The following is a 19,540-nucleotide window of genomic DNA, read 5'->3' as shown; positions in this document are numbered from 1 at the left end:
TCTTTAAAAAAAAAAAAAAATCCATTTTAAAAATTTAAAATGCAGACTCATAGAGACAGAGACCAAAAGAATGGTTACCAGAAGGGAGAGGGTGGAGGGATACATGACGAGGTGAAGGGTAGTAAATAATATTGTGATAAGTTTACTAGAATTAGTGGGGTGATCACGTCGTAAGGTATGAAAATGCCAAATCACTATATTGTATACCTGAAGCCAATATACTTAACATAATATTGTATACCAACTATACATTTAAATTAAAAATATACAATAATAATGCCACAATAATATTATCCTGCGTTTTAAGCAATTGAAAATAAATAGCCTTTCCTGACCAACTAATCTAAAAGTAAATTTTATAAATTAAAAAATTTTTTTAAAAGCTCAAAGTGAACTCGCTCACGTCAGTGTCAACATTAGAACTTGGACCCTGGGTGGTCAGGAGTTCCGAGTCAGTCACCATTTGCCCTGCCTCCCACTCTCTCTCTTTTCTCCACCTCTCATCTTTCTTCCCCTCCCCAGGTTCCCTTTCTGCTTTTACCCACGTGTCTACAGCTCTCCATAATACTGATAAATTCCTAGTGGCTAACACAGTTGTTTTGCACTTAAACTGCATGTTTTCTTAATAAATCCTGGTCGACTGTTTTGGTCACAAAGCTGACAGTATAAGCATATAAGAGCAAGGCAGCACAAATCATGAGATCATTAATTCTGGAACATGAAAGATACCAATTGTTCATTCGCTTAATAAACATTTACTAACCTCTCCTGTGGGCACAATCATGAAGTTTGGGGACCTCTGTTTCATCTCCCTAGATTATATTTTACTGCCCTTTTAATAATATTGATTCTTTAATTCAACAATGAATTAAATTTATTAATTTAACAACATTAATTAATTCAACAAGTAAAGGTTCTTTTTTATGGCAAGCACTGAGTTGACACTAGGGATGCAAAGTCAAACAGGACATGGTCTGTGTCAGGGTCAGATTGTTTGAGGGAATTGGTAGGCTAATTATGTTTCTGGACATCTATTTGCCTGAGGAGATGTGCAAAGTGAATGTGTTTTTCTCTAAAGGAAAGAATGGTAGAACCTAGAAGGCTCCAGAGAGAAAAAAATATGGGGAGAAAACAAGCAGGGACCATGAAAAGTCAGGATATCAGTCTATCCCCCTCCTCACACAGCCTAAAGCACTGGCTTAGATCCACCATGGTGAGGAAGATTATGGAGTGAGAATCTTAACGTTTTCTCATGAGAGTCACTCATTGGGAGTACCCAAGGCACAATCAGGGCAGCCCAGAGGACAAAGTGCTCATAGAGCTAGAGAGAGCACCATTCCTCCCCCAACTCTGCCACAGACTCTGAGCTTCTTTTAAACCCTAAACGCTCAGCAAAGGAACCCTGTGCCAATGAAGTGGTATTGTCACAGAGAGCTACAGCTGGGCCAAAGGCAAGGTGACATGACAGTTTAACAAACTGGGAAAACACATGAACTTGTTCCCACTCTGGAACCTGGAAAAGATGTTAAAGGGAATTGGGTCCCTATATTCATGTAAGAGGGCATAAAGGGTCATCATAATTTGGTCCATAATCTTAATAAGACCTCATTTATACTCAAAGGCTGATAGAGTTTAGGTCCCTTTGGGTTATATTTAAATTGTGCTAAAAGCTATCTCCATGTTTCACCCTTTGACCCTATTCTGTCCCCAGCATTACTGGATTTTTTTTTTTAATCCAGAATATGATCTATTCAACTATAATCTCCTTGAAGACAAGGACTCTATCTCATTTATTTCTAGACCTATAATTCTCATTCTAACCCTTGTGTTCAATAAATGTTGAATTATCTTAAATAACATCAGGTAGCATCAACTCCATAGGAAAAATGCAGTGTATCTACATTTAAAAGTTAGCAAATACCCACTCTTCACATTCAAAAGGATAGCCTGTGTCTTAGTTTGGTTATACCTCTACTAATTGAGCTTTGTTAGTAAAATTATGAAAACAAGGCAAGGTCAAAAGATTTTAAAAGCTGATAAGAATATTTACACACACAAAAGAAGGACCATATAATAGTAAATAGAATGAGAAAAATCTCTGCTTTAGGAATGAAATCAACAAAGGATCTCTGTCCTAAATGTAAAGGTCCCCCCACTAGTGCTAAACTGACCATTGTTGTCATTCTGCCTTTACCATCATCTTTTTTGGGGGACCAGAGAACCACAGAGTATCAAGAGTTAAAGGGAAAATTTGAGATCATCTTATTCAATCTCATTTTACAGCGTCCAAATTTCTTTAGAGCTTTAAATTCTAGGGCTCTGAAAATTTTTGATTCTTTAAAAGATTGATTTCTATAAAGGTTTTGCAGCATTTGCATGAAAGGAACATCTCAATCAATTTGTGCTACTATGACAAAATACCATAAACTGGTGTCTTATAGACAACAGAAATTTATTTCTCAGAGTTTGGGAGGCTAGAAGTCCAAGGTCAGGATGTCAGCATGGTTGGGTTCTGGTGTGAACCCTCTTTCAGGTTGCTGGTAGCTGACTTCTCATTGTATCCTCAGATGGCAGAAAGAGTGAGAGAACTCTCTGCAGTTCCTTTTACAAGGGCACTAATCCCATTCATGAGGACTCCATCTTCATCCTTTAATTACCTCCCAAAGTCCGCACCTCCTGATACCCCCACACGGAGGGTGGATTTCAACGTTTGAATTTTGGGGAAACACAAACATTCGCTCCATTCCAGGAACTATTTTAAAAAAAAGATTCTTGAGCTACTGAAATGCATATCTGAACAAAATCTTTCAGGTCTCAAAATAATGTTAATTCCATAGTACATGTAGCAGTAGAATTGCAGAATCAAAAGGTAAGAACATTTAAATTTTAGTATAAATTGTCAAGAGCTCTCCAAAAGGGTTATAACAATTTACACAGTGCAAGACAAGCTCTTTTTTTTTTTTATCTAACTTGTCCTATATATGACATTAAGTTAATAGCTAGCAAGCAAAATCAAAAGTATCAAAAGTTAGCAACATAAACAACCCTCCTCCTTTTTGTATATCTCCTGTCCTCACCCCAAGATATACCCACATATCCAACAAAGAAGACCAGTGCCCTAAATGAATTTTTAGATAAACAATAGAAGGACAGAGGAGAATGCTGAAATTCAGGCTCACTAAAAGCAATCGTAGAGAGTAAAACCTTGGAGATAAACCAAAAATCATAAAAATTTTACTATCTATTCTATAAAAATACACATATACACAAAAATACATAAATAAGAAGGGACACTGAAGCATAATTTGTAATGCCTCCCAAAAAAGTACCTTCAAATTTTTCACTTAAAGGAGACTGATCAAATGCATTCATGGTAAGGCTCTGCAGCCATCAGAAGGATAGTGGTATTGTAGAAAGATGCCTCTGGTAAATTAAGAAAAACAGGTGACAATTTGAAGGTATGACCCCTTTGCTTACAAGCATGACTGTACAAGTGTGTTTGTGTGTGCACATATATGGTTACAAAGAAAAAGGTCCAGAGTGACACATACCAAATTACTATCGGTGGTGACTTCTTGAAGAGGGTGGCAGGAATGGAATGGAGAGTGGCAATGAGGGGCTTTTACATTTTTACTCTATATACTTATATAAGCTTTGTATATAATTTACTTGTGTAAACACTTTATAGTGAGTATATATTGCTTCTGTAATTTCTCATAAAGTGCCATAGATAAATTGCCAAGATGCTTCCCATTTATGAGGAAAGAACTTGCAGGTACCAAGGAGGCTCTCCTCTTTCCCAGGAACATGGGCCAGAGGTTTCCACAAGTGTTGTCAGGTCGGCTCCACAGTGCTCGGTGATTAAAACGTGCTTCTGAGCTGCCATTGACCATATAATCTAGCTCTCAATGGGTTTCAAATATATCACAGCTTGACTCACTTCCATTTTATAGGATATAATTTCACCCCAAGCCAGGAATCCAGGCCCCCTAGATAATGGATCTTTATTGGGTATCTGCCTCTGGGAACCTGTGCCATGAGCAGATAGAATTAGTGGGAGATGAGGAAGCATTTTTTTAAAGCATATATTGATTTCAAATGGCAAAATATCTTCCTCCTAGAAAACAATCTAAACTGTAGCATGGTATACAGTGGAAATTATCTCTCTCTAAAATGTTCATTCAGAAAACTCTCTCAAGCTGAAAGCCTCACCAAAGCTCTCCAAAGTCTGTGTTTTCCCGTATCTTCTGGAATGTGACAGCTGCATATAGCAGCTCCAAATGAAGAAACCAGCAGCAGTCAACTAAGGCTAATTTAATCCAACATACCACAATAAGCTACTGGTTTGTTGTGTTCCTAGGAAGGCGATACAAATTCACTAGCCCTTACTCTCAATTCAGAAATCTAAAAATGCTCTACATGGCTTTCTTATAACTCATTTGCCCCCCAAAACTAACCAGACCTGAATTCAAGTGGTAGAAAACCTGGTCTGAACTAACTAAAGCTAGTTGTAAATATTCAGAATGTTTAAAAATATTAATATGTCCATATTATGAAATGTTAGTCATCTTGACTCCCTGGAGTTATTATATTAATCCAGAATAGTCCTTGTACTATCTTTCTAAAATAAAAAAAAAATTTTTAATGCACTTTAAAACATATCTAGCCCTAAGAATTTTAAGTAAGAAATCAAGACATGCATATGCTATGCAAGTTTGAAAGAAATGAGATTCAAATTCTCCAAATAATTAAGAGCAACGTAGCACTTGAGCATGCACACGTACACACACGCATTATTAAGGGCTAATAAATAATAGCCTTATTACCTAGAAAAACAAAGTGAGCTACCGGGAGTGAAGAGTAACAAGTGGAACTAGGTCCATGTCAAAACCATTAGTAAAAGGAAATGACTCTTTACTGATTTGGTTTTGAGAGCTATTGCCCTACACTTACTAAATGATATAACACATGGAGAACATCTATTCATGGCATAGGAAATAAATATGACCTCCTCAAAGGAAACCTTTTCTGATCCTTCTAAATGAACATGATCATGCATTATTCCTTGGGAAAAAATTTTGAGGAGTTACTAATAAAAGCCACTTTAGTTGATTCTGTAGGTACACAATCTAGCCAACAGGTGAAAAGTTAGGAAAGGTAAGAAAGACCTGATCTGTGGATTTAACTCTATGAACCCACTGATTTCAGCCCAGGAAGGGCCTATAGAGAACATTAGCTTCACCTAGTCTTTGAAATAATTTATAAAATCACATTTTTTTTTATAAAACTTCTAGAAGAAAACATAAGAGAAAATCTTTGTGACTTTGAGTGAAGTAAAGATTTCTTATATATGACACCTAAAGCATGATCCATAATAGAAAAAAATGACAAATTCAGACTTCATCAAAATTAAATACTTTTGTTCAAAAGTCACTACTAAAATAATGAAAACATAAGCCACAAATTGGGGGAAAATATTTGTAACTAACATATCTATATATAAATCATATGTATAAATATATACAGTATACATATACATAAAAGTTTTATATTCAGAATACATAAAAAACTATTACAATGGCCCAGTAAAAAAAAATGAGCAAAAGGTTCGATTAAGCACTTTACCAGAGAACACATGAGTGGCCAATAAGCACATGAAAATGTGCCCAACGTCATGTTAGTAGGAGAATGCAAATTAAATGACGATGTAATACCACTACCTACTTACTAGAATAGGGATAATTAAAAAGAATGACAATACCAAGAGTTGGCGAGAATGTGGAGGAGCTAGAACACTCATACGTTGCTGATAAGAAAGTAAAATAAAGAAACCACTTTAGAAAATTATTCGGTAGGTTTTGTTGTTGTTGTTGTTGTTGTTGTCGTTTTTAGGTTAAACATATACTTATCATAAGCCCAGTAATTCTACTTCTAGGTATCCAAGAGAAATAAAAATACATGTGCATACAACAAGTTGTATACAAACATTTATAGTGCCTTTATTCCTAGTAGGAAAAAAAAACTAAAAATCGACCCAAACTGGAAACAATCCAAATGAATAAATGAAATGTGGTAATGGAACATCTATGTAATGGAATACTTTTCAGCAATAACTTCTACATTCAACAACATGGTTAAATTTCAAAAAACGTTTTGCTAAGTAAAAGAAGCCAGACACAAAGACTACATATTATTATTCCATCTTTATGAGATTTCTAGATGAGGCAAAACTTCAGAGAAAGAAATTATATCAGTGATTGGCTAGAGCTAGGGTACATAGAGGAATTAATCTCAAAGAGGTACCGAAGGGAATTTTGTGGGGTAATTGAAATGCTCTAGAACTGGGTTGTGGTGATAGTTGCACAAGTATATAAATTTATTAGGAATCACCAAACTATAAAAGGCCTGCTGCTTTGTTCATAGTTGATGCTATCTCTTTTCGGAGGCATATAATCTAGAAGAATATGTTTTGGGAAGTATGGTTTGAAGAAACCTCAAGCAATAAAAAATTAGCATTGTTTGCCATAAAAAAAAACTTGAAATAACCTAATGCTCATCAATAGGGCAGTGATTAAATAAGGTAAAACTCATCCATATTATTAAAAACTATGCAAATACAGCTATAAAAAAAGAATGAAAAGATCCCCAAGATATGGTAAGTGAAAAAAAGTGAAGTCATAAAATAATAACGGACAGTATAATTTAAATCTAACACATACACACAAACACAAACACAAACTAGTAAAGTTTACTTGCCCTCAGGGAAAGAATGAGACAATAAGGGTAGAAGGAAACTTTTATTTTTAGTATGCTCTTCTATAATATTTGAATTTTTCCATAAAAAACATGGACCACTTTTATAGTTTACAAGTACTGTTTAAATGCTCTTAGTGGCCCTTGAGCAAATATCACTTCTCAGCAGTAACTGCTGCTGGGGAAGCCATGTTTTTCATAAAAGGAAACTAAATTACTTCGAAAAAAGCCTAATAGAATTCTCTATCAGCCAGCAGTTTGTCTTGGTAGCTTAATAGTAATGATAATAATATTCTTCGTGTACATTGTTTTTGACTAGTATACTCCTATGATGTAATGTCGCCACCCCTATTTTGGAGGTGACTCTGAAGCTCAACAGGTCAAGTCACCTATCCAAGGCCACCCAGGTAGACAGAGTGGGAGTGAGACCTATAACTTAAAATCTGGTATTTTTATTCAGCTGCCTGCCTCATCAAGGATGATCATAAACATAATGGTGACCCCGAGGCGCTACAGGATCCTAAAGGCCTTATGAATCATCAAAGAAAGATTTAATTATATTTAGTGCAGTTTGGGTTGTACCCCTACTTTATTGTGATATAATCCCTGGAAAAGTGTTCAGCCATGTATAGCACACACTGTAACCCTTATTAAGAATATTTGAATTATCAGAACACCTCTGGTCAGGCTGAAACAAGGATTTATTCTAAGTTGATCCTCTTCATGTTTTAAGAGTCTTTACTTTTCTCTGAAAGAGAAGGTACCTTTCCACCCTGCGTCCCTTCAACCTTCACCTCAGAAAGTCCTCAGTCCTCTTTTCCCCTAAGACCAGATCAGCCCAGCCTTCCAACAGCCCGAGGGCAGAAGTGTCAGAAGGAGGTGGCCTGAGAGGTCACCAGCAGAGGCCTCAGTGTGCTACAGTCTCCCCTCGCAGCTCCCCTCCAATGGCTGAGGCGCTGATGACAAACTCCAAGTCACCACACCCTCGCTCTGGCTGGGCATTCCCACAGCCTGTGAATGGGAACTCGCACAATGGAAGGGAAGTGGGTGGGTAAATGAAAGCAAGCCTGAGCTAAGGTTGAAAGCTTTCGGCCACATCGCTTTGAGGAAGAGCAAATGGGCCTTTAACCTTGAGAGTGGACTTCATGACAACACAGATGGCCCCAGCTAGAGGAATGGAATTTGGTACTGACCTGCTCAACTAACATAGGTTAAAACAACCTAGGTTTTAAATGGAGAGATAAGAGATTAAACTCTTAAGATTGGGAATCAGGTAGCCTACGCTTGAAACAAAGAGGCAGAATTATGCATAGTAAGAGTCCATTTTAGAACCAGACAAATATGAATTCAAAACCTACCCTGAACTCTAGTTGAATGACTTGGGATAAACTACTTAATTTCTATGCCTCAACTGCCTCATCTATAAAATCAAGGTAGGGATAATACTTACTTTGATAGTGCGATTAAACATTAATCTACATAAAGTACCTAGTACCATTCCTGGCACATGAATACTTGTTAAAAGGTAGATATTTCAATCAAAATCTCATCCTGGTTCTGCTACAAAAATGAGAAAACAAAATAGATAATTCTTCAGGATCCATTCTAGGTCTAAAACTTTATGATTCTGTTATTAAAATTAACAAGCTGGCAGCATAACTTCATTACTATGACAAACTCATTGGATTCCATGGGTTAGGAATTCTTTGGAGTGATTTATTCCAGGGCCTATTTCCAAGTCTCCAAGACACTAGTGTTTCTGCTGCCCAAGGAGCATTAGAGCAAACCCCAGATTGCCACGTCACTAAATCACGACCCAGGCGCTAGGTCAGGTGTCCACTATAGAAGTCATTAACCATAACAATAAAATGAAAGAAGCACAATTCCTACTTCTACATTATTTCTTCTTAAAGGTTTTTTTTTTTTTTGGCCCTCTATTGATAAAAATAACACATGCTATTTGTGGGTTGGGAAGCACGATAAAAACAAAGAAGAAAACAATCAACTATAACCTCACATGCAGCTGTGAATACTTCCGTTTACTTCAGATCTTTTATCTGTACATATTCCTCTTCATGAGTGAACTCATTACTGCATGTTAAACTGCCTGTTTCACTTAACATTTTAACAGCCACGATTCCCCCAGGCCACGATTCCCCCAATGGCTCTCTGCAGAGCTTGAAGCTCGTGGCTGTAGATTCCATGTACACGTTTATTCAGTCCATCTCTTTAAAGCCCTGAGGGGAAAAGAGTTCCAGAAAAATCAGTAGTCATCCCCATTAAACTCCTTGAACCCCATGATTTTCAGAGAGTCCAAGGTTATTCCTAGGAAACAGTTCTCCAACGATTCTTGATGATCTGCCTGGGGAGGGGGATGTAGAGGGTAGAAGGGACTAATTCCTCTCTGACCCCTGAAGTTCTGCATCTGACCATCAGGCAATGGATGAAAAAGTTTGAAGGGTAGAAAGTGGAGGATGAAAAGTTATGTTCATGGAACAAATAGAGTAGAAAAGCAAAGATCCTTCCCATACCTGCAGTTAACAAGATGGCCCACCTGAAATGGGACAGAGCCAGGATGTCCAGGTGACAGGCCACACATTTCTCTGAATGCCTCTTAGAGATGCATCCTCAAATGGGCCTCTTAGGAACAAACCCCCCTCAGTCTAGTTGATCACAGAAGAATGTAGTCGTGAGTTGCCTGTGGACAGTAAAAAAAAGAAGGGTGGGGAAGGAAGGAAACGGTATAGCTCATTCCCTTTAAGAACATAACTTCACACTAGATACAACTCTTACTTCAAATATTTAGACTAACCCTGCAACTTCCATTTTCAATTTGTTGTTGATGGCCTTTTGGGTTTCGCTCTTCTCTGAGGCCCAGTGACAAGCCTCCTCAGGGGTGGCCATCTTGGAGAAAAGTGGTAATGAGGTAACTGTAATGGAGACAGGGTTTTTTGTATGAGACTCTCCACTAAGTCAAGGCCCCTCATAATGACTTCTAGAAAGCTGGAGAAGATGCCAAAAAACCCAAAGTAAGCTCAATGGTTAAATAGGTGGGACACCAAAAAAAGTGCCCAAAGGTGCTAATAGAATCAAGGTATATCTCAGCTCTTAGGAGGTTTTGTTGCTGCCAATGTTTCTCCCTCCAACTACCTAAATGTTGCCTCTCTTTTAAGGTTTTTCTATTAAGGTTCCTCTAAGCCCCCTGTAATCGCCTTCCCAGAAATCTCTTCCTCCTCTGAATCACTAGTGCTCTTACTATTGGTACTATTTCAAACCATCACTGCCCTGATATTTGTTGGTCATTATGTCCCTGTCTTTCCATGGATTATTCTTTAAGAACTTTCTCTTGATTCTGAAAAATCCCTACAGCCCTCAGAGCAGTGCCCAATAAAATGAAGCTCAGTATCAACTCAGAGCCCCTTGGGGAGCACTGGGCCAATCCTGACCTCCAGTGACCCTACTGTATCTGTTCTCACCCCCGCCTGTATTTCCTCATCAGCTGCTTCCTAATCTCCAGTCCTAATACCTCTCTCCATCCAACCAGGAAACACTTTCTTTTCTAAAGCTCAACTCTCTCAAGTGGCAGAGACCCCAAATGATATTTGTTCTATTTTGTTCTTTCAGTTTTATTTCATAATTCTCTCACTTACAAGGTACAGAGCCCTCTGAAGAGATGAGGTCCAGATGGGTTCAAATGCCTGTTCTTAAAAACACTGCATCTTTCCAGTGACAATACCTGTTCTTGAGTCTAGTCTATCATGCAAAACTCCTTACTTTGAGAAATTTTTCTCTCGGGAATGTGACTTCATCAGCAACACCCCCGCCCAGTCCATCAGTTACAGCCGTCGAAGTCTGAATCTCAACTGCCAAGAGCATTCAAATTCTTTCCCATGGTGCTCCTGGGAATCCAATGGTGAGATATCAGTTTTTTCACCCTGAACGTTCTATGGCAGTTAGAAGGATTTTTCCACCAAGAACACAGGGAGGACCCTTGGCGAGGAAGGGCATATTCCTTAGGGCAATGAATTGGAATATTGGTGCTGACATATTCCAAACCTTTCAATCAAGAAATGGAGAAATTCCTAGAAAATTAAGGTAGATAGGTATTCAGTGGGGGCTCCGAAAGTTATGTTGTACGGGGCAACTCTTGACAGAACACTTTTTAAAGAGGTTCATTTCTTTTAAAATTTATGGCTTAATACTAGAGAGATTTGTTGAGGAGATGTATTAACCAATTCTTATAAGCATTTTTGGTGACAGTGTCAACTCTCACAACATATGTGCATTTGTGGTCACCCACCCCTCACAGATTGCCTTGAATGGCTTGGTCTCTCCCCCATGATGGGCTGTGCGCTCTAACAATAACCAGTCTCTCATATTATATTGCTGAATAATTCCTTCTTGGTGGCTTTATAATAATAATATTTCTAAAAGAATCTGGATTGTTCTGTTTGGCTCTTTTGAGATTCCTAGTATCTCATTACGTCAGGGGAGTCTTTGTTTCCTCAAGGTAAAGAAACAAAAAACAGAAACCCACATATTACTGGCCTTTTTATTTAGCTGTCACAATACCAGCAGTAGGAGAGTCACTATGTGGAGAAAACAATAGTAACATGGATCACTTCACATTAAAATGTAGCACCTAATTATTGTTTTTAGGGGCAGTTAATGAGCGGTACTTGTAGGTGATTAAATACATTTGGGTTTGGAAGACCAATGTGAGAAGCAAGCCACTTTGCTTAGTAACAGTGTAGAGAGAGAGCATTTGAGTACTACATCTGCCTCAAGAGTCCTACCCTACCCCACCCACAGTACCTTCTCATGGGGTTTAACAAAGGGTTGAAGATGCCTGGGAAACCACCCAGCCAATAGAAGCCATTCACAAAAGACGTCCTGAGTCTGCTGTGTATCATCACAGATTCAGCTTAGCAGCCAGTGAGAACAAAAAAGACTTAAATGTATTTACAGCTGGTGAGGCTGAATAGAAGAGCCCTGAAAATGTCAAAATTCAGGAGTCCCTACCCTGGATCATGTATTGTACCAGATACTGAGAATACAAAGTAAATAATAACCCTTCCCAGCCCTCAGGAAACTCCACCTTGCAGCAAAGCTAGACCTGTATACACTGTTGTAGACTGAATATTTGTGCTCCTCCAATATTTATATGTTGAATCCTAAACCCCAAGCTGATTGTATGAGAAAATGGGGCATTTGGAAGGACATTAGGTCATGAGCGTGGAATCCTCATGAATAGGATTAGTGCCCTTATAAAAGAGACTCCAGATAGTTACCTTCCTCCCTTATGCAGCGAGAAGTTTGAGAATGCAACGAGAAGTTTGCAACCCAGAAAAAGGCCTCCACCTAACCATGCTGGCACCCTGATCTAAGATCTATAGCCTCCAGAACTATAAGAAATAAATGTTTGGTCTTTATAAGCTACCCAATCAATGGTATTTTGTAATACAGCCAGAAAGGACTAAGACATACACTTAATCAAAAGAATAAAAAATAAAAGTAGTAATAATAATAATAATGTGTTAAAACAGAAGTGCGAACAAAGCATTATGGGAGCACAAAGATAAGAATGACTAATTCTAGCCAGTTTAGAGACATCGAAGGGGAGAAAGAAAAAGGTTTCATAGAAGAAGAGGCATTTGAGGTGAGCTTTCAAAAAGAAATAGTTCAACAGGTGGAAGATGGACCCTCTGGCAGAGGAAACACAGACAAAATAGCAATGAGACATTAAAGGGACTGATTAACAAAGCAATTTCAACCTGACCTGTACAACAGTGATGTGTTCGTGCTTTCTCACAGATGTCCCTTTCTTTGTGGTTTAAGTTGTTGTAAAGATAATATATGTTAAATACCTTTCTCTCATCCAGCCAGAGCTTGAAAATCAAGTTCATACTGCAAAGAAAACTGCCTGTTCCCCAACTATACTACCTCAGTCTTATGCTCAAAGAGTAGACATCAATTCAAAGAGCGACTTTGGGAAACTTGAATGATAAAGTGAAAAGAAAGCAGTTCAGAAATAGGATATGTTTCCTCACCTACTATTTAGCAGGATCCTCAGCCATTATTTCATTCACACTACCCGCACAGTTTTAAGTACGAAGGCTGCAAAGATTAATTAGATGTGGGCTCTCTCTTCTAGGAGCCCACAAATAAGCAAATGAAAATAAAATGGCTGAAAAGCAAGATGTGGGGGTTTTGTTGTTGTTGATACCAAAGGGACTGGTTAATGTTAATGATAATGTTATCACCAGTCTGGAGCAAAATAAGCAAACTTCTCTTCAACTTTATCCTTCACATATTCAGCTCATCCTTAGTAATTGTTATGTGCCATCTCACTACACAAGTCTACAGTTCCAGGATGGCATAAGGTCTCTACATCTCATCAAAGAATGTGTTTTAATTTTCATAAAAATAAACATCTTTAAATTTTTACATTGAAATGTTTTTCTTTTTGTGATATGGTAGTAGGCGTAGTTAGGTTATTTAAATGCCTTTACTCACATGTCAATTCCCAAAAGATAATTTACCAGTTCTTAAAGTACAAAAAGTGTGAAAACTTTCAGTGTACACCACACCAAACTAAACGTCTCGCTGATTATTTTTGAATTGTGCGTGCTGATCATTTTGGAAATACTTAAATTCAGCCATGAAAGTAGATCATTGGTGAACACAGATTTAACTAACTAGGAATTAGTTATTAACAGGCTAGAAACATAATTACAAAAACCACAAAACCAGGGTTTCTAATACTGGTTACCAATTATAGTATCCACAAAGAGAAAAAAAGCAAATCATAAAACGTTATGTTTAGATATGTGTCTAATATATACTTTTCATGTATACTCATGAGAAAAAGAACTGGATGGAAAATATATATATGTCCCAAAAAGTAGAATTTTGGTTAGGTTTTATTTTAAAAGGAAAAAAATGGTATGTTGATTTCTTAAGAAAGCACTATAAACATATTCATCAAGAATCTTTTAAAAATTAAAATTTTAACACAATAATTTCCCTTCCAAGACTCTACGCTAAGGAGATAAAATCAGGATTAAAACAGAGAAGAATATAAGATTTACCGATTCAGTCAACATGTGTTGAGTGAGCACCTATTGTGTATCAGGCACTGCATGGAGCACAGGGACTTTGGCTGTGCACAAGTCCAGTCCTCAGGGAACTCAAGACAGGGCCCTTCATCTCCACCAAGACTGCCTAGAGGGTCCAAATTTATTTATTTATTTTTTCTTAAGAGCACCCCTCTCTCCTACTGCTCAGGATCCCCAGGGTGGAAGACAGAAATTTCTGGTTTAAAAGCTTTCCCCGGGTGATTCTGATGTTGTCAGCCTGGAATCAACCTTCAGGGCACCACTATTGAGGTGGTTCATTGCCCTGTCCTTTACAAAATTGAAAAATTAGAAACCAAGTAACTATCCAATAATAAAAATTTTAATAAAGTAAGGGTAGTTCATATAATGAAATTTTACATGGATATTCAAAATCCTACTTTCAAATATTATTTAAAGTATGGAGAAATTCTCATGATCAAACAGTACTTTAAAAAAAGAGTTGGAAAGCTTTATATTCAGTATGATCACAATTTTATTACATTAAATAAATGCGGAGAGAAAAAAATAAAAGACTTGAAGAAAATTGACCAAAATAGGAAAACCAATATTTATTATCTTATAGTAACATCTTTTATTTTCTGTTTTTAACTTCTCTGAATTTTTCCAAATTCTCTACAAAATAAGCATGTATTGCTTTAATTATCAGAAAAAAAAATACCTTTTGAAACAACAAACAAAGAATTTATCATTCCTCCCCAGTGGCAAAACTCACTGGAAAGCAGGATACTGGGGCAGCAGAAACACAGGCCTTTCTCTCTAGCATATGGGCCTAAAGTGTTTGCAACCCCTTGGTTTATGGGAGGCAGAGCTTTATGATATAGAGCTGATGATCCTCATTTAACAGATAAAGAAAGGAAGGCTCAAAAATCTCCATTCACTTGTTATTCAAAAATTTCTTACAGAGCCCATGAGCCAGATATTCACAGTGCACCAGTCCTCAGTCTCTTCCCATCAGGATCCCACAGACTGATAATTAATTCAACATTCAGAAATTTGCTCCAAGCTAGAGGAGAGTAACAGAGCCAGAATGTGAATCCAGGTTTCTCTGGTTTCAGGACTCAGACTTTTCTCGGTGAAGCACTGCTATTCCTAACATTGCGTTCAAGATTTATTAGACCATTTCAGGTCTCAGCTTGGGACTCCCAAGGCAGGAATGAGAGGAGTACCGCCACATTATTTGACTTCCTTATCTTAAGCTCACCCTTTGCAATTACTACTGCCATCACTGCACACATTTTAAAACCTAGAATAACACAGGGTTTTCACTTCTCATCAGAGAGTGAGGGAGAACTTTTGAATAAACAGTGAAGGATTTCTCATAGATAAATTTTCATCACGTCACTCCAATGCTCAAAAATTTTCAAGCGTTCCCCCATTGCCTACCAGCATGGTCATTCAAGGTCCTTCACTACCTGACCCAACATTCTTCTCCATCCTTCCCACAATGCCTTGCCCTTCAAGCAGTCCACTTGCTGAGCTATGCATTTTATTAGCTCCATGGCTTTGGGCAGTTAACTTAATATCGTTAAGGTCTATTTTATAATTTATAAAAAGGAAATAGTAGTATCAGAATCTATTAAGAGTTAAATTAAGTGTTTCCTATTGAGTATTTAGCAAAGCCCCAAAATAGAGTTATCTGTAATGTTGACTTAATACTATTATTTTGGTTGTTATTATTATGAATTTTTTGCTTTTTATTTTTTTCTCCCATATCTTTATACTTTTTCCCTTTCTGAGTTGCCTTTCATTTTCCTCTTCTTCAAGCTCCTCATAACCTAAACCTAAACCTAAACCATTCAAATCCCAAATCTTTCCTGAAAGCCTTACCGGGCAATTCTAGCCCAGAGCTAACACTCCCTCCTCTGAATCTTTTTTTTTTTTTCGTACTGGTAGCAATTCCATTTTGTACTGATAGTTGCAGGATAACCTAGTGGTTAAACGTTCAAGCTCAGGTGTCCAAGTACCTGAAATCAAGTCCCTGCTCCAATACTCACTAGCTACAGGCAAGTTACCTCACTCAGAGTTGGTGTCCTGTCACACTGGGCTGTCCTAGAGAGGCCATCAGACTCATGCCTGCTACACCCACCCCGGAGTCTGCTGGGTGGTCAGAGTCCTGCCCCCACCCCCAAGCCTTGATGTAGGTCATCATGTATCTCAGTAATTGTGCTGCCCTGATATATCAGGGATGGCTAACTAACTCAGAGGCTGGAAATCGCAGACAAAAACAGCTGCCAGTTCTTTTAAATCTCATAGTCAAAAGTCAATCACAAACTTGCAGTACAAATACAACACAAGGTCCTAAAAGAAAAACTGCTATATTATAATGAAGTGGCCTCAGTCAGCTTTATGGCAAAGGCCTGCTGCCTATAATCACTTTAGAGGACATATCTGAGACCAAAGAAAGCAAGATTAGTTAAAGGGTAATTTTTCCATGAAAAGGCCAAGTAGGAATCGTTCGTTTCCCCTACTGAGACATATGTGTCTGTCTTGCCTAAAGCTCCATATACATAGTAGGTAAGAAATATATACTAGTAATTGATTTACCAATTAAAATATGAGCTTTATTGGGAAAAGACAGCAAAATTGACTTCTTTGACCCAACAGTTCTACCTGTTAGAAATTTCAGCTAAAAATATTTACACTTCTGTAGGGGGAAAAAGTTGAAAGTTTAACTGTAATAGAAAAAAAAAAAGAGGGACAACCTCAATCCCCATCCACAGAGGAATGCATTATGGTAACTATACACTAAGGAATGCTGTGCAGCCATTAAAAATGCAGAGACTCAAATATGTACTGATTTGGAAAACTCTCTAAGACATTTTAAAATAAAAAAAAAAAAAGCAAGTTTCCAAAAAAGCAGACACATTTCTATTTATTTTTTAACCCTCCAAAGAATTTATATTTGTATGTAAATGTGGTGAAAGAAAATTCAAAAGATACATAGCAAACTTCTGACAGTAGCCACTTAACCTCTAAGACGGAGGAAAAAACAGAATGCATGATTGTTTCTGAAAGGGGAGGACTAGGAGGGTTGGAGATGGAAGTGTTCTTTAAATCTTTTACAATAATACTATATTTGTTATTACCTACATAATAAACAGGACAAAAAAAGACTGTCAAAGGAGAAATGAACGATTTAGTTTTGCTAATAGTCATTTAAGAAATGATACAGGCAAAAATATTTGCCAAAGTCTGACCACCAGGTAAAAGAAATTGATTGTTTCAAATCTCTTCTTTGCCTCTGTGTATTGTGTGTGTGTGTGTGTGTGTGTGTGTGTGTGTGTGTGTGTGTGTGTGTGTGTGTGTGTGGTTTAAAGGCTGCTTTTCTTTAGGTCATTATGTTTACACTGCCACTTCACTCTGCCTAATCTGAGAATAAATTCCTTTGCTAATGTATTTTTAAAAATTAGAAAGTTTCCTTACTTAAAAGCCACCTATCAGCGAGGTCGACTTTGTTAACACGTCCGCTGAGCAAAATCTGAATTGGGTGGAATGGCAGGCTAAGGAAATGAAAAATTTACATCACACAGCATTTTAAAATGTGACCGTAGTCGCTTGATAGAGTTCCTTTATCTTTCCAAAGGAGAGCTTTTTAGGATAAAAGTTGCCTAATTGTTTCAGGACAACCAGGTGAAGCTAGGCTGCGCTCACCTGCTCCCTTCCTCATTGTTCCCTTGAAGGCTTACATGCCCACACCTCCTAGTTACCTGCAGCGGCTTAGAGGGCCAGCCCTGGGGGCTGCTTCCCCTAGTCTGCGTGCTGCATCCTGCACTAAGACCCTGAAGAGGCTTTGTGGTATCATAACTTTCAGACAGACAAGCTGCTAAAGTAAACAGCAAGAGAGAGGAACGCCAGGCCACACACCTAACAGACATCTACATTTCAACCATTAGCACATGTCAGAATGGTTTAAGATTGATTAAAATAAATAGTCTCAATGCCGTCATAAGCCCCACTCTCCATCCCTAAATGAGTTTCTCTCTCTTTTTCCACTTCCTTAAAAACACCAGTAATCAGATAGCAACAGTCTCAGAAATCTTGGAAAGACAGGGGCAATGGCCAAGTTCCCGGACTAGAATGCTGCAGGACATCAAGGAGAAAATATGTCACCAAACATAAAAACATTCAGCTGGCTCACAGAATATCTAGTGATAAAGATCAGGAAATGTATTTTGGATAGCAAAAGATAGTAACATGATCAAAATGATATTTGAGCAGTTTTTCATAGAGGCTAGTTTTAGACAGTATTTTCATCTATCAGATAAATCCTAAACGTCAAAATGTGGTTTCACTCAAGCCTAAAATTCAGAAAGAGGTTAGTGATATACACGATATAAGTATATGGCTGTGTCTCCAGTGGAAGAGAAGGTTGGCAATTAACTAGATAAATCAGGTTGTAAAATCTGAGTAAGGCAGTCTTACTGATTAATGGATTTGCAATTCAACCCGCTTTTAAATCTGTGTCTGGGATTTGATTTTTCAGTGAGAGAGTATTTGCTTATTTGTGCACTATCTAAAGAAAAAAACCGGGAACAAAGGTTAGAGTGAGTGTATTTTGCCTTTCCCTTCTCAGAATCTTTTCAAGACAAAGGGAAGTCAGATTGGGAAACTGTTTGGCATGTAGCTTCTTCTGCCCTCCCCTCACCTCAAACAAAAATCTCCATACAGTACTTTGTGACTAATTTGGGGCTGTTTCTCAACATGCACTTTTATTATTATTATTATTATTATTATTATTATTTTAATGAGAAATGCTAAGAGAACATGCTGGTCTTGTCCTGAAACAACTTACACTAAACCTTACTTTTGAGTGTAAGACCTAGAATGAAACTGTGAATGTGAATATGAGAACATCAGGCTATTAGATTTCCATTTTGGTCTATTTCTGGCTTGATTTGATTAAAGTCCACTCACACTATACTTCCAGCGTCTTACTTTCTCATTCTTCTACCACAATATAATCCTTAATTTCCTCTACTGCTGGAATGCTTCATGGTGAATAATTGGCTTAAACTCGCAGCACTTCAGGATGTACCTAAGTCAGCTTGGTGGTCGAAGACTCCTTTAATTGATAACTGAATTTTTGGCATTATTCAATATTAAATGTTGACTCCTCCTTGCTTTCTTTAATTAATACAAACTATTTTCGAAGAAGACAGAATTTTGGAGAAGAGAGTCTATTTCTTTTTCAGGGAGGGAGATGCTGGGAGAACACAACTTACACTCACCTTTTATTTTTTATTTTATTATTTTTATTTTTCGCTTCAAAACAAACAACACATTTATTCTTTGTCTCCAGCCTTCATGAACTTTTTGTCTTTTCTCTCTTTCAGATCTGTGTATGTTCACAACACCTGTGTCTCCAGGAAGCACATATCCCATTTCTGCAGCTCACCAGAAGTAGATATATATATATATATATATATATATATATATAATTTCCCTGAGGGTTAGTGAAAGCTATCAGAACTTGGCAACATATAAAGTAAATACCCACTAATTGCAATACATTCATTTAAATCAGGTCTTTATCCTCCTTAGGCATTGTAGTAGGTGGCTTCCTTTGAAGTCTTGTTGAATTTGTCCAAAATTACCTTGCCCGAGGCAGACGGCTGTTTGGAACATTTGTTCTGAACGATCCCCAAAGC

Source organism: Pteropus medius, unplaced genomic scaffold, assembly GCF_902729225.1.
Source record: "Pteropus medius unplaced genomic scaffold, Ma_sr-lr_union100, whole genome shotgun sequence".
Classification (NCBI taxonomy): Eukaryota; Metazoa; Chordata; class Mammalia; order Chiroptera; family Pteropodidae; genus Pteropus; species Pteropus medius.
The sequence above is the reverse complement of the archived record's forward strand: the minus strand, read 5'-3'. Positions refer to the sequence as shown.